Raw genomic sequence first — 15,424 nt, 5'->3', positions numbered from 1 at the left:
ATGGCGACACATGAGTATCCCATCAACATAACGACAAAGGGATCTCAAACGAAACATGACGAATCATGACAACAAGTACATCCCACAAATGTTTCCGCATTACATCAAGCAGGAAACATGAAAGCAAGTAAGAAACAAGATCCCACATCAAACATCAAACAGGGATCTGTGCAACACAATGCATGGCAAAAGAAGTACATGAACACATTGCATATACCTCACATCTTGGGGCCATCTGAAGAAAAGGATGTCACACTACTGAAGCTAGCTGTATCATCAATCTCGCAGCGTCGGATCTCATGGAATGACTGCTCACACGTTCACTGTTGACACCTGCACTCCACTTTGAAAAGTGGCCGAAAAATGAAATGAGAAAATGGAAAATCTGAATGCACCATCAAATTTATGGCGTCGAATAGTGCAAAATCGACTGTCAAATTTCTGAATTCTGAGAAAGTGGAAATCTGGGGCTCAAGGAATCTTTTAGATTCCCCCTAGATTCCTCAAAGATTCCCTCCTCCAGGTCCTCTGCAAATTTGCTGCTCAGATCAGGAAATTGACTGTGCCATCGGGTTTGTGTCGCTGAGAGGTGTAAGATCGACATAAAATTTGTCCAATTTGGACATTGCAAAAATTTCACCCTCTTGAGAATTTCGCCCAATCATGGTTCCACTTGCAATAAATTAATTAAAAAAATTACAGTCTCGATTTCCGTGCTCGCTCCTAGTTCCTCCATGCCTGGGTGCATTGACGAAATGAGGGTTTATATAAATTTTTGGGTGGATTGTTCAACGTGGGTTGGTTGGCGCAGTGGCAACTTTAGGAATTTGTTGAGGAGGGGTTGGGGGATCAAATCCCGCCCCTCCTTAATTACCCCATGTAATATTTTTTGGTTAAGGTTAGGGTGGCGGGTCCACTGTTTTGGGTGGCCCGCCCCCATTTCTGCCGGCAGTTATGGTTCATACGGAAGGTGTGGCCCGCCCCTATTTTTGCCGGCAGTTATGGTTCATACGGAAGGTGTGGAGGGTGGTGGGGTTGATAGCTCGCTCCCCCACTTATTAATAGTGATGTGTAAAGGGCGTGGAGGGGCGGCGGGGTTGACAGCGTGTGCCCCACCATATTTGGAGTTTGTTATATGAGGGCTTTGGGGGTGGCAGGGTCATGGCCGCCCACCCCTTAATTAAATATTATTTTGTTTTTATAGTTTTGGGATGCGATGGCGATGGCGGGGGTCATGGCCCGCCGCCATTTTATATATATATATATATATATATATATATATATATATATATATATAATAGCTCGCTCCCCCACTTATTAATAGTGATGTGTAAAGGGTGTGGAGGGGCGGCGGGGTTGACAGCGTGCGCCCCACCATATTTGGAGTTTGTTATATGAGGGCTCTGGGGGTGGCAGGGTCATGGCCGCCCAACCCTTAATTAAATATTATTTTGTTTTTATAGTTTTGGGATGCGATGGTGATGGCGGGGGTCATGGCCCGCCGCCATTTTATATATATATATATATTTATTTATTTAAAAGTTAATATTCATTTTTAAAAATTCGAAAAATGACCAAAGGAGACAAATTAAACAGGCCACAAATTCGCTTGGAATGCGGCCGGAGTTGGTTGGATTCCGTCCACCGGAAAACTTCCAAATTGTGTCTCCATTAAGCTTGCCCAGTGAGCAAATGTCAACCAAAACTTTGACTGGCTCGTTCTCCCTCATACGAGCTTGAATTGATGAACTGTTCACACTGCTGCGATCAGGACGATGTGATCTACACTCTGGTATTGGTTTGAAAGCATCTGATCACTTTGATTTTTGAGCTCCCATAAGCCCTCTTTGTCCTGTGTGTGTCTCTGGAGCCACCTGGATCAGAAACCCCTATTGCAATATCTAGTTTACTATCTCCTACTTGTTATTTACATTAACAAGTTATTTAAATACATAAATATTGAAGTAAACACAAATGCAACCTTCACAGATATACAAATCATGCATTGAAGTAAACAGAAACAATAACACAAGGGACACTGTTATTTTTGGACAATCGTCCCCGGAAAAACCCAATTAAGGAAAACTAGTGCAGCATATATGAGGGTTTTATTATTAAGAAAATTCTGAATACAACTAGGGTGCTAGAAATGGCTCACCTTTCAGAGAATTTCCTTGGCAGTAGAACCTCTCTCCGAGCACAGATATTTCAGCAAATCAGCAACCGGATGAACAACCCCATAGTGACTCTGGCTACTCCTTGTGTTGGACAGCGAAAGTTGCTCCAAGCACTCCTCTGGAACTGCGTCACCCTCTTTGGAACTGCATCACCCTCTCCCGGCTAATCTGCTCTCAATCTGCCCTACAGACTTCCTCAGCGTAACCTCTTCAGCCCAGTGTCGGCCTCTACAGCCCTTTGTGTTGTCTGCATCAGCCTTTGCGACTTTCTGCAGCTTTTTGCATCAGCTTCTGCGTCCTCTGCCTCTGCCTCTGTAGCTTCTACGTCCTCTGCGTTGGCCTCCTTAGCCTCTGCATCAACCCTCCTAGGCTCTGCGCTGCCTCTTCCGACTCTTTGTTGCCTCTCTGATATGTATTCTTCAGCCTTGGATCGAAATCCCTTGTTGAACTGCCCCTCACTGCAACTGATCTCTAACTCGATTTCCTCAACAAACCCAACCCCAGAAAATCGAATTCTTGATCTCTCTTGGTGTATCTTCAACTGACCCTCAAGCCTCCTCTTATACTTTTCCTGTTGACGATTCAACGACCGAGATTAAGTCCCTAATCAACACCTAAGATTAGATCTCGCTTGATCTTCTTTATTTAGAACTTTCTCACCCATATTATATTAATACACATTAATATTTTAATTTTCATAAGTTTAGACTTAGGGTCTCATTAAAAATATTAATTTTTTTAATATCTATTCATCCAGGTGGAATTTCTCCAAACAATTTCTGGGTCTTGGAGATCTCACGTGCGTTAGCCTCTCCACCAATTTTTATGGGTAGAGCACATCCGATGCTACCAAAAATCAACAGGTCAAAGTTGTCGTAGTTGCTGTGGTTAAAGATGCCATGGTCGAAGTTGCCATGGTTTTTGTGGTCGAAGTGTTGATTTATTGGGATTGGACAAATAGAGCTTGTTGAAGTCTTCTCTTGAGAAAAAAATAGGGCAGAGTTGGAGAACCTTTGAAGAACTTATGAGCAATCTTTGAAGGAGTATCATTAGGAATTCCTTGAAGTATAAATTGAAGACTTGTTGAGCACTATTGAGGCTTGTTGAAGGGACATTGAAGACCTAGGATTGTGTTGAGATTGAAAGGCTATTTTGAAGCTTTAGTCAAAGCGTTGTTGAAGACCCCTTGAAGTCAAAATTAAGCAGCTTGATGAGGATATTGTGAAGACATATTTAGAAATAATTATTGAAGACTTAAGCCAATATTGAAGGCACCCTTAAAGATCATAATGCACTGATTGAAGGTCCTCATTATGAGACCTTGAAGATTTTGTTTGGGTCACATGAAGAGTTGTGGAGAAACCTTCTGAGAAGACAAAGTTGTCATTGATGAGCTAAGTTCTTTGGAGATTGTTTGAAGGGATTGTTAAAGGTGAAGATATTGTCTGGGATTGTTGCAGAAGATATTGGGAGCCGTGAAGAATCATTGAACTTATCTTGAGGAATTGACGTTGTGGGTTGGAGCCCTAGAGGATAGGAGTCCTCAAGAAGACTAGGTTGGAGCTTGTACCAGTGAGAGGTTGGAGCCCTAGAGGTTGGGGCCTCATAAAGACAAGGTTGGAACCTTGGGGAAGATAGGGTTGGAGCCTTGTGAAGTCCAAGTCGGTGCTCGACAAAGTATAGGTTGGAGTCTGGTGGATTGGAGATTGGTGTCTTCATCTAGGGTTGGAGCCCTAATTATTATTATACTCAATTTATTGTAAAAATAGGATTGGATTCCTCGATATATCTGATTAATAGAATTATTTATTTTATTGTTCATTTTGTGTTCAATTTATAAATGATCTAAAAATGGTAAAATAACAATTGTAAAAGAAATATTGATTCACCCCCCCAGTATTTCCAACAATTGGTATCAGAGCCATTACCTTCACTCAAAACCTAATAGCTTGAAGGTAGATCCTTAGAACACAAATGGCAAAGCCAAGGAAGAAAGCCTCCAATCCTTCTAAAGATGTCCCTTCTTCAACCATGAAAACAAAAGATAATCAGATTGGGAAAGCTCCATTGTTCAATGGAAACTTTGATATGTGGAAGGAAAGAATGGAGAATTTTTTAATGTCTCAAGATTTTGAAGTCTAGGAATCAAGGATTATTGAAAGCACGATGGAAGAAGAATACAAGAAATATAATGCAAGAGCGATAAAAGCAATCTTGTGTGGGCTATCAGATCCTATAAAGGCCAAAGTGGAAAAATGTTCATCGGCAAAAGGTATGTGGGACAAATTTCAAGATCTTCACTCAAAAGGAGCATTGACTATGATGTCTAATCAAGAAGATGATGGAAAGCAATAAGGAAATCTAGAACCCATAAAGGAAGTTGAAAACAAGAATGAAGACATCAAGACCAAGGAGGACCTAGAAGATGAAGAAATTGAAGATGATACCAAAGAAGATCTCAAGGCAAAACTTGTAGCTGCCCTAGAAGAGATTAGCAGTTTGAAAAAGGAAAATGAGGATCTCAAGATGGTGACCATGACCTTTACCAGACAAGGAAGGAAGTTGATTTTTTCAAGTTTCAAGTACAAGAAAAGGATGAGGAGCTCACCAAGCTTAAGGAGGAATTTCATCAAAACAAGAAAAGGCATCATGAAGAAGTCATATCCATGACAAATCAATTGGATAAAGCAAAGAAAAAGGAAGACACTTTGTCAAGCCATCTTGAACAAAGACACAAGGACTTGAACAAACTTGAAGTAAAAATTGATCAATACAAGGAAGAGGTCTCCTCCCTTAAATCCCAACTAGAAGAAGCAAAGAAACAAGCACAAGGAGCTGAAAAGGTGATGGAAGCTTTGGCACTCCTAGAAGGACAAGTCGATGAAGCAGAAAAGGAAAGAAATGCCATAACATGCCAACTGCAAGAAAAAGATGAAGAGATCTCCAAATTAAAATTAGATGTCATCTCACCTAAGGCCCAATAATGTGAAGCAACAAGAATGAAGGAAGAAATGGAGAACCATCTAGCAAAAAAGGATGAAGAATGCAAGATGATGAAAGAAGAAATTGATCTTGTAAGGAAAGAAATTGATCATCTCAGCAAATGTCTAAAGAGCTGTCAAACCATAGATGACATCCTAAGTCATCAAAGATCTCCTCTTGATAAATCAGGTCTTGGTTATGCAGGTGAACCCTCAAACAGAAATGATGCAAACCCTAATGCTTCAAACAAAAAGGATGTGGAGAAGCTTGGAAGAAATATTGATGCCCCAATTCTTGCAAAAGCAAGAAGAAGAATCAAGATGACATTGGAAGAAACCCTACTCCAAGAAGATATGCAAATAGTGTCAAGAAAAGAGGCAATAAATTTGATCAAAGGATCCCAAGACAGAATGACCTTAGGAGTGCATGAAGACAATCTCCGTCCTCCAGGTACCAAAGTATATCTTTTGGTTATTGCTATTCTCGTACAAATTTTGGGCATATGGCAAAGGATTGTAGGGCATATCACAAGGACAAAAATCATGGTCGCCATCAGCTCCCTAGAAGCAGCTTTGCAAGAAGAAATCATGCATCCTCATCTATGAACAAAATGTAATGATTCAATTGCCATAAAATTGGACATATAGCTTGCAATTGTAACTTGACTTGGGTCCCTAAACAAGCTAAAAACTTGACTACCAAGCAAGAAAGGAAAGTTACACAAGTATGGAGAAGGAAGCAAATTGGATTCTGGAAAATTTAGTTAATTGACACTAGAGGGGATTAAATATTTTTTTCACCATCTAATATTTTAGCCATGGTGTCTAAGTATGAGGGAGCATGCACTAAAATATTTTTTACATAAGATTTTTTACAATTCAACCCTCAAGGGGGAATACTCGTTCGGTTTAGACCCTCAAATTACATACCCAATTTTACGAAACAATATGATCTAGTAGACCAAGTGATTTGTAATAAAATAGTTTAGCCAGTTAGCTTAAATTATTCCCATATCACTTTTACATAAGACTCGATTAAAACACTAAGACTCACCTAAGACTTTGACGAAGAATTCCACCTTAGCTTTGGGGTGAGGTTGGAGGGAAAATCTCTGTCGATCATTCGTGTTTAGAAACACAAATGAATCAGTGAGACAAAAAACCTCATAGGATGAAATTATCTCCAAAATAATAGGCTTACCTAGGTTGTTACATACATTCATGGTCTTACTCGCATCATTTACATTAAAAATTTGCAGAATGGGTTTACAATAACATAGTGTTGATGGCTGGTGATCTCGAACCTTTGAAGAAAAATATGGTACATCTCTTTCCTCGGAACTTTGACAAAATGAGTACAACATTTCCTAAAGTTAATTAGTGCTGATAATTCTGAAGTGCTACTGTTGATTTTGGTTATTTGGAATTTAACATTCGTTTGTATTGTCTTAAGTTATAAGAATTTTGCACTTAAATCACTCACATATCTAAGCTCTAGATCATCTAATCTTGCTTCAATCATTCATGTCATTTTTGCATTAGAATCTAATTGACATTGTGGTTGAATCATTATTGAATAAGTGTTCTAAGTGTTGAAGAATCTAGGGCAATTAGATGTAGTGTGATTCTTTTTTGACTTGATAACAATTTGTGGAGTATTTTTCCAATTTGTCTTTGTTAACTTAATCTTTTTCTTCTTATTAATGCATGTGTGTGTACTTCATCAAACTGCTACCAAAAGCATAAGAACAAGAACACAAGATGTTGACTCTCTGCCAGGGCCAAAACCTCTCTTCTCTTGAGAGGAAAACCCTTCAGTAAGTTTATCTTATTGAAGCTTCTTATTGATCAATGCCAAACCCTAGACCCTTGATAAGAATATCCTCCAAGCACAAGTCAATTCCTTCTTTCTTCCCTGCACTTTGTTTTCCGACACTTTGTCCTACTTCTTCCGGCACTTCGTTCCCCGACACTTCATCCTCCTTCGTTCTTTGACTGGAGATAGACCTAGCTTATGTGAGCTCTAGATGAAATGCTTCTCTTCTATACTTAGTGATATTCTTTACCGATGTAGGCACCTCCCTTCTTTCAACCAAACAAGATCCTTCTTGAGATGTAGATGAAAACTTGGTGTGACTGTACAACAGTCCTAGTTCTTCGCACATGTGGATGGTTTACTTGTATATTATGCTCCTTTGATCTTCTCTTAGATGGGTCTTTCCTTTGTTTGAGTAGAAGGCCTTATAGGCCTGACTTACTAGCCCAAACAATGATAGATATGAGACTGTGATATCTCTGCTGTTATGACTGTAGAGATGACTCTGTTTCTCGCATGTGTGACTGTTTTTGAAACAAAAATCTTCTGATATGCAGAAATAGATATATAAATATTTTATTAAAAAGATGAATTACAGATGATGTTGATTACAAATGGGGTTCCTGGCTTATATACTGCCATGGACACCCTTTGGGGAAAGGGCATGATCTTATGATCGTGCCCTTTCGTCTAATTTAACTAAAAATTAAATAATAAACCTAATCTAACTAATTTTTACATAACATTGCCTTCCTCTCGAAAGAATGCTTTGTCCTCAAAGCATATGTAATGACGGATGTTGTTGACAAAATGCTTCATTCTCCCAAGAAGCTTCTTCTTCGGGTAAGTCCTTCCACTTGATCAGATATTCCTTGATAGTACGATATCGAAGCTTTCTTTCTCTAGTAGACAAAATACCTTCTGGTTCTAAAATGACTCTTCCCTCATCATCTAAGGATGGAAGTGTTGTTTGCGCTGTTTGATTGTTACCTAGTGCCCTTTTAAGGCAAGATACGTGGAAGACGTTGTGAACACGACTTGTCTCTGGAAGGCTTAAACCATACGCAACTTGGCTAATCTTTTTGTTGATCTGATAAGGTCCATAAAACTTTGGTGCCAATTTGTTTTTTCCTTTTTGTTTTAAGGATAATTGTTTGTATGGTTGGAGCTTAACAAATACCCATTCTCCAACTTCAAACTCTCTTTCGGTTCTGTTACGGTCTGCTTGTTGCTTCATATGATTCCTTGCATTATTCAGGTTTTCTTTTAATATTTGGACGATTTTTTGGGTTTCTTCTAGTTGATCTTTAACAGCGGGTAGATTTGTCTGGACAATAGCTAGATCCTTCCATTTCGGGGGTTCATACCCATATAGAGCTTGAAATGGCGTCATTTTTGCTGATGTATGATAAGTGGAATTATACCACCACTCAGCAAGATGTAACCATTGAGCCCATTTATTTTGTTTTTCTGTAGCGTAGCAACGTAGGTAGGCCTCCAAACATTTATTGACAACCTCTGTTTGGCCATCTGTTTGAGGGTGATAAGCGGAACTCATATTTAGGTAGGTTCCTATATGGCTGAACAATTCCTTCCAGAAATTACCCTTGAACTTGGCATCTCTATCACTCACAATGACTTTCAGAAAACCGTGTAACTTATATATATTTTTGCAAAATATTTCAGCGATTTCTTTTGCTGAGTATGACTTCTTTATTGCCATAAAGTGAGCATATTTGGTGAGTCTGTCGACTACTACGAAAATCTTGTCCTTGCCTTCAGATACTGGTAATCCTTCAATAAAGTCCATCGAGATTTCTTCCCATTTCTGATTTGGAATGTTTAAGGGGTGAAGTAATCCTGGTGTCGTAATATTTTCGCTTTTATTCCTTTGACATGTGTCACATTCTGCTACATACTTCTGAATATCACGATTCATTCCCTTCCAAAAGAAGGATTGACGTGCATTGTAGTAAGTCTTAAAGAATCCTACATGTCCAGCTGACGGTGAGTCATGTAATTCCTTGAGTATCTTAAACTTAAACTTGGAATTTGTATTTAGATAGATTCTTCCCTTATACCATAGGATATCATTCTTCCACTCAAATTTTGAGTTGTTGGGAAGGTTATTGATTATTGCCGTTATTTCTGGATCCTTGGCATACTCACTCCGAATTTCGTTAAGCCACTCAGGGGCAGCAACCTAAATTGCAAGTAGTGTTGGTTCTTCATTTTTCCTGGATAAGGCATCTGCTATTACATTGTCTTTACCTCTTTTATGCAATATTTCCAAGTCAAAAGCGGCAATTTTTTCAATCCATTTTTGTTGTTCTTCGGAAAGTGTTTTTTTTTGAAGGAGATGCTGGAGACTGTTATGGTCTGTTCGAATAGAAAACTTACTTCCCAAAAGATATTGCCTCCACTTAGCTAGTGCGTGCATGATAGCGAGCATTTCTTTGTTGTATGTGGATTTGAGGTGTTCTCTTTTGTTGAGCTTCCTACTTTCAAAAGCTATTGGCTGTCCTTGTTGCATTAATACTGCACCTATACTGAATCTAGAAGCATCACACTCAACGATAAATGGTTTAGAAAAATCTGGTGTTGCTAATACGGGAGCATTAGACATAATTCCTTTAATTTTCAAAACACCTTCCTGCTTCCTTATCCCATAGAAATGAATTCTTCTTTAAAAGATTTGTTAGAGGTGCAGTTATATGTGCATAGTTTTTAATAAATCTTCGGTAATATCCAGTCAAACCTAAGAACCCTCTTAGCTTTGATATATTAGCAGGTTTGGTCCATTCTTTTATAGCTTTGATTTTGTTAGGGTCCACCTTTACACCTTCATGGGATATAATGTGTCCAAGGTATTCTACTTCTTCCTTTCCGAAGGTGCATTTGGATTTTTTTGCGTAAAATTGGTGTTCTTTAAGTAGTGTAAGAACTTTGTCCAAATGTTGCAAGTGCTCCTTCCAAGTTTTACTGTAAATTAGAATATCGTCAAAGAATACTAATACAAACTTTCTAAGATGTGGGCGAAATAATTCGTTCATAGTTGCTTGAAACGTTGCTGGTGCATTGGTTAATCCAAACAGCATTACTTTAAATTCATAGTGACCTTCGTGTGTTCGGAATGCCGTTTTTGGTATGTCCTCTAATCTGATTCTAATTTGATAGTAGCCTGATCTTAAGTCCAATTTTGAGAAATACCTTGTGCCATGTAGCTCATCCAACATTTCGTCGATAAAGGGGATTGGAAACTTGTTTTTAATTGTTATTTTGTTTAATCCCCTATAGTCAATACATAGCCTGAATGACCCATCTTTTTTCCTTACCAACACTATTGGAGCAGCGTAAGGACTTTTACTTTTCGAGATGATTCCACACTTTAAGAGGTCTTGGATTAATCTCTCGATTTCTGTTTTTTGGTGATGTGGATATCGGTATGGCTTGATGTTGACCGGGTTTGATCCTGCCTTGACTTCTATTGTATGCTCAATTTCCCTATTAGGTGGCATCTTCATAGGTAGGTCTTGAAATACTTTTTCATGTTTCCTAATTAGATCTTGTATCTCTGGTGACTCTTCACTGGTCATATTTGCAGATAATATTTCTAACTGATGACATTGTACTACATAAGCGGGTGCTCCTTTTCGAATCATCTTCATCATCTGTGATGATGATACGATTTGATTTTCTGGTGCTTGGAATCCGTGTAATTTGTACTTCTGACCTCCCCATTTGAATTTTATAAATTGTACTTGGTGGTTGGCGGCATAAGTACCTAAAGTTCGTAACCACTGAATACCTAAGACTACATCTACTCCTCCTAATGGTACTATGAAAAACGGAGCCTCTAAACTGAAGTCTTGAATCTGCAATTTAACCTTATGGCATTTCCCCACCTTTTCAATCTTCTTACCATCTGCTACCATCACCTTCATGTTTGGTAAGGGAAATGAAAAAATATTGAGTCTCTTTGCCACAGTTGCATCCAAAAAATTGTGTGTGCTACCAGAATCAATGAGAACCACCACGTTGTTCTTCTTTATGTGTCCTTTTAACTTTAAAGTCTGAGGTTGTGATATACCTGTCATAGCTGATAATGACACTTGCGGAATACTTTCGTCATCTAATTCTGGTGAGAATTCTGGGGCATCTTCTGTTTCTTCAATGTCAGAATCTTCACTGTTTGAATCATTGGTTGCTTCACAATTATATAGGTTCTTTGGTTCTTTTCCCTTAGCACACCTATGTTTGGGGTCCCACTTTTCACCACAGCGCTTGCATTTACCCTCTTTTATCCTTTGTGTTTCCACATTAGATTTTTCATCTTCACGACGATGTGGTGGAACATATCTTGTATTTTTTGCATCCGCATACTGAGGTGTTCTTCGTCTTGAATATGTATTTCCGGATTTTGACCAAAATATTTGTTCGAATTTCTTTTCGGCTGTTTTTACTTTTCGTCTTGCTACTTCTATTGATGAAATGTCATGCATCTCAAGTTCTACTTGTAAATGGGTTTTGAGTCCTGAGATGTATGACTGAATTAGACGAGATTCTGATAACCCAGTTACTCGTGTTACTAAGGTCTCCCATTCTTGAGTGTATTCGTCCACACTTCCTTTTTGTCGTAATTTGATGAGTTTTGAAAATAACTCTTCTTCCTTTACACCTTGGAATCTTTTAAAGAATGCATCTTTAAATTTCCTCTAGCTAATGACGTGTGTTGTCTTTTTCCACCACATATACCATTTATATGCTTCTCCCTCCATTTTCATGGATGCATGCCTGAGCTTTTCGTCATCGTCATTGATGTCATATATCTCAAAGTATTCTTCTGCCTTATTTATCCATGCAACATTGTTTTTTTCGTTTCCATCGAATTTAGGCATCTCGACTTTTGCCCTTCGCTGGTATGTTGCTAATGGTTGAGCAAAAAAAGGGTGTTGATTGGTAATGTTATCCCGGAGTTGCTTGTTTGTAAAAGCTGTGTTACTCACTTCTTGGTGGGGTGTTGCTGATTTCCTTGGGGATTCAACTTTTTCATGAGAGTCAGTGGACTTTGTTGAATCTGATGAGATGTGTTCTTGATTCTCTTCATTTTCTTTTAGTAGTTGTTCGGGTGTACAATTCATCTTTTTACACAGAAGTTTCAGCATTGTTACAGCATCTCTGATATGTACTTCTGTTTGGACATGTTGATTTTCCATCTTTGTTTCTATTCGGTTTGTCGTATCGTGAAGACTTTTGATTTCATCATCTTGCTCCCCAAGCTTGATCTGGAATTCATTTAATCTTTTACTGACTTTGTCATGGTTGTTATTTATCTTATGCTCCGAATCCAACAATTTTGTCTGAAAATCCGCCATTGTCATTGTCGACATCGAGCGGGTTTGCGGGGGCGTGTATTTATCTTCCTGCTTAAGTTGTTGTTGTTGTTTTTTTTTAATAATTAAATTAAATTAATTTAATAATTTAATTTAATTAATTATTTTTTTTTAAATAATGTTATATTTAACTTTATAACTTATAATTAAATTATAGTTATGTATTATATATAACTTACATATATATATATATAGACATTTAATTATATATGTAATATTTAAACGTATGTTATATAATTTGAAAACGGACAGTTACGTTCACCCCAATACGTCACGACCAATGCTTCCAGCGGATATTACCGCAGAACCCGGGCAAATTTCAGCGTGCGTACCAATTGAGGAACGATAACTTACGCCTGGAAAACGCAGATTTGGATCGGATACACTCTGCAGATGCGACGGATAGCGGATGGCAGAACAGGGAGCGGGATTGTGACAACGCGTATTATGGTTTGCAGTGGCAGTGGATCACGAAAAAAAACGACTGCGTTGGAAGGGTATGCCAAATGTAACAGATAAAAGACAGTCGGAAGAATAGTGAGCGTGGAGGGATGAAGATAATGGTGGTTGAACAGTGTTGCAGGCGGCAGGATCGATGCTCTGATACCAGATGAAACAAAAATCTTCTGATATGCAGAAATAGATATATAAATATTTTATTAAAATGATGAATTACAGATGATGTTGATTACAAATGGGGTTCCTGGCTTATATACTGCCATGGACACCCTTTGGGGAAAGGGCATGATCTTATGATCGTGCCCTTTCGTCTAATTTAACTAAAAATTAAATAATAAACCTAATCTAACTAATTTTTACATAACAGTTTTTCACCCTAAAAACAGTCCTTTTGACTTCAGTCTTGACTTATTCTCTTTTGCTGCACTAGAGGCTCCTCAAACTTGTCTTCTCTTCACCTTTGCTTGGCCATCCTTCTTCGTTGATTTCAGAGGTAAGTGCTTGACTTTATGAGGGAGTGGACAACCTCTATATATAGAGGACTGTCCCTCCTTTAGGCCGACTTGTAGGCCAACTAGAAGATTGCAGGCTGACTTGACATATTTAGCTCAGATTGCTTCTTTGGTGGTGTCACATGCTTGGAGGAGACTTTGACTTTGGTTGGAGGTATTCTCTTGACTCTAATACATAATCATACATGGTGTAACATGCCCATAAGGCCTTCAACATTTTCTTTTGACTATTTGACTCACCTATAGCTCTTAACATGTGCTAGACCTATTTCAATGAGCAAAAAACTCATTGACAAATAATATAAGAATAATATTTCTTTTCTTGAATAAATACAAATATCAAAAGTACATTTATGGAGACCAAACCTAGTTACACTTTCTTCAACACTAAGTTAATATTGTGATCTTTTATAATTTTAAGAAGCTTGGTGATTGTATCATTTATCTTGTGGATTTGACATTGGCACTTTCTTGGTTGTAAAATTGCATTTTGATTCACAATTTCTCTTGAAGAATTATCGTAACTTAAGTACTTAAACCTTAAGCAAATCTTAACTAAGAATTTCACTCATAATAACTGCATAAGCATTCTAGGCTTGATTTGCATTTACCTCTAAGCATAAGCTTGGTTGATAGATTTCTAGGACAACCCTTTCTCATCTAGCTTGAGGGATTCAACCCTTTTTAGTGGTTAACACAATGACCTTGCAATCGTTAGAGCCACAGTGTATGTAGGTTAGTTGATCATTTTAAGCAACAATTGTCTATCTGGTTACTTGTTCTTGATTTGTAATAAGCAAGAATTTTCACTCCATAAGGCACTGGTCTCATTTCTAAATCTAATCGAATCCTTAAGTCTTTTTAAATTAAACCGAGTAGCTAGGCCACTCAACTGTGTCTCCCGGATAAGCTGGTTCCCAACTTGTCTTTCATTGTCTCATTTTCATAGGGTCTACCCCCATAGCCTGTTGTTAGGAGACAACTAGGACAAAGAGGTCGAGGATTAGGGTGACAACCCCCGACCTGCGCAGTTGTCGTGGTGCCTGCACAATCTGAGCGACAACAAAGTCAAATGGTCGTGACCCTTGATGGAGCCAACTTGATCTTATGAAGGGCCGACCTGCCTTTTTAGGGGCAATAATAATTTAAATTTAAAAATTAATTTTCCTTCTCTTTGAAGCCGACATGAAGAACATGTATTACATATATTTGGAGGGCTAAAATATCAATTATGAAGACCGACCATGGCTACAAAAATAGAACATTTTATTATTTTAAGTTTTTCCATAAGCTAATAATGTTGTAAATGCACATGGTTAATTTCATTTCAGCAGTACAATACACTTGGTATCATTGCAAGCACCAATATTCACTCTAAAAGCACCTTAGATTCGTACTAACTCTTGCATATTTCACAAGCATAAAGAACCATTGAGAGTATTGGGCTTGAACCTCCTTGTGAGTCTGCTCTCATTTCCACTTCAACATGTTCTACTTGGACAATCTTGGACTAGCAATATTGAGCTCTTTGTGAACTTGAGCTTTAGGAGTTTCGTTCACCTTAAAGACCTTTGGACTTTCACTTTAATGTTGAGTGAGTTGGCTAAGTGAGGTTGGCCTGAGCTAAGTCCCTTCACCCTATACTCAAATGGATAGGCTTACATTGACACAGGGAGCCTCCTTTGTCTAGAATTTCCATAGTTTGGAGCGTGGAGAAAATCACCAAGGTGGCAATGGGTGATTTGCTTGCTAGTACTCTTTGGCTCTACCCAAGAAAGGTTAGGACTTTTCCTTGTAGGGAGAGATTGAGAGATAACAGGAACATACTTATATTTTGAAGATAAAGGAGCAGAATGTTAGGGAAGAAAATACTGAATACTTCCTAGGTATTGGCACCTTCATCATATCCCTTTCCAAGTACAATGTTGTTCTACAGAAAATTTGACAGCAAGATTGCAGAACAGGATTTTTGCCAGGTGATCAGCATATATAAGGTTAAGTGGTGTTTATGAGATTCCTGTTTATCAAGCTTTGATCTCAACGGCATGTGTATAGGAACATATAGTTGAATATCCTTTGGAAGCAG

At 38.3% G+C, this 15,424-nt stretch overlaps 1 protein-coding gene across 2 annotated transcripts in view; it reads left to right on the top strand.

The window, feature by feature from the left end:
• Window positions 1-15,424, top strand: part of LOC149267666 (dol-P-Man:Man(7)GlcNAc(2)-PP-Dol alpha-1,6-mannosyltransferase-like) — a 542,356-nt gene that overhangs the window by 211,298 nt on the left and 315,634 nt on the right. The gene's annotated exons all lie outside the window — the stretch shown is intronic.

Source organism: Pinus tabuliformis, chromosome 6 (assembly GCF_031772625.1).
Source record: "Pinus tabuliformis cultivar Carrire ecotype Pingquan chromosome 6, CPIR1, whole genome shotgun sequence".
NCBI classification, from domain to species: Eukaryota; Viridiplantae; Streptophyta; class Pinopsida; order Pinales; family Pinaceae; genus Pinus; species Pinus tabuliformis.
The sequence above is the reverse complement of the archived record's forward strand: the minus strand, read 5'-3'. Positions and strand labels throughout refer to the sequence as shown.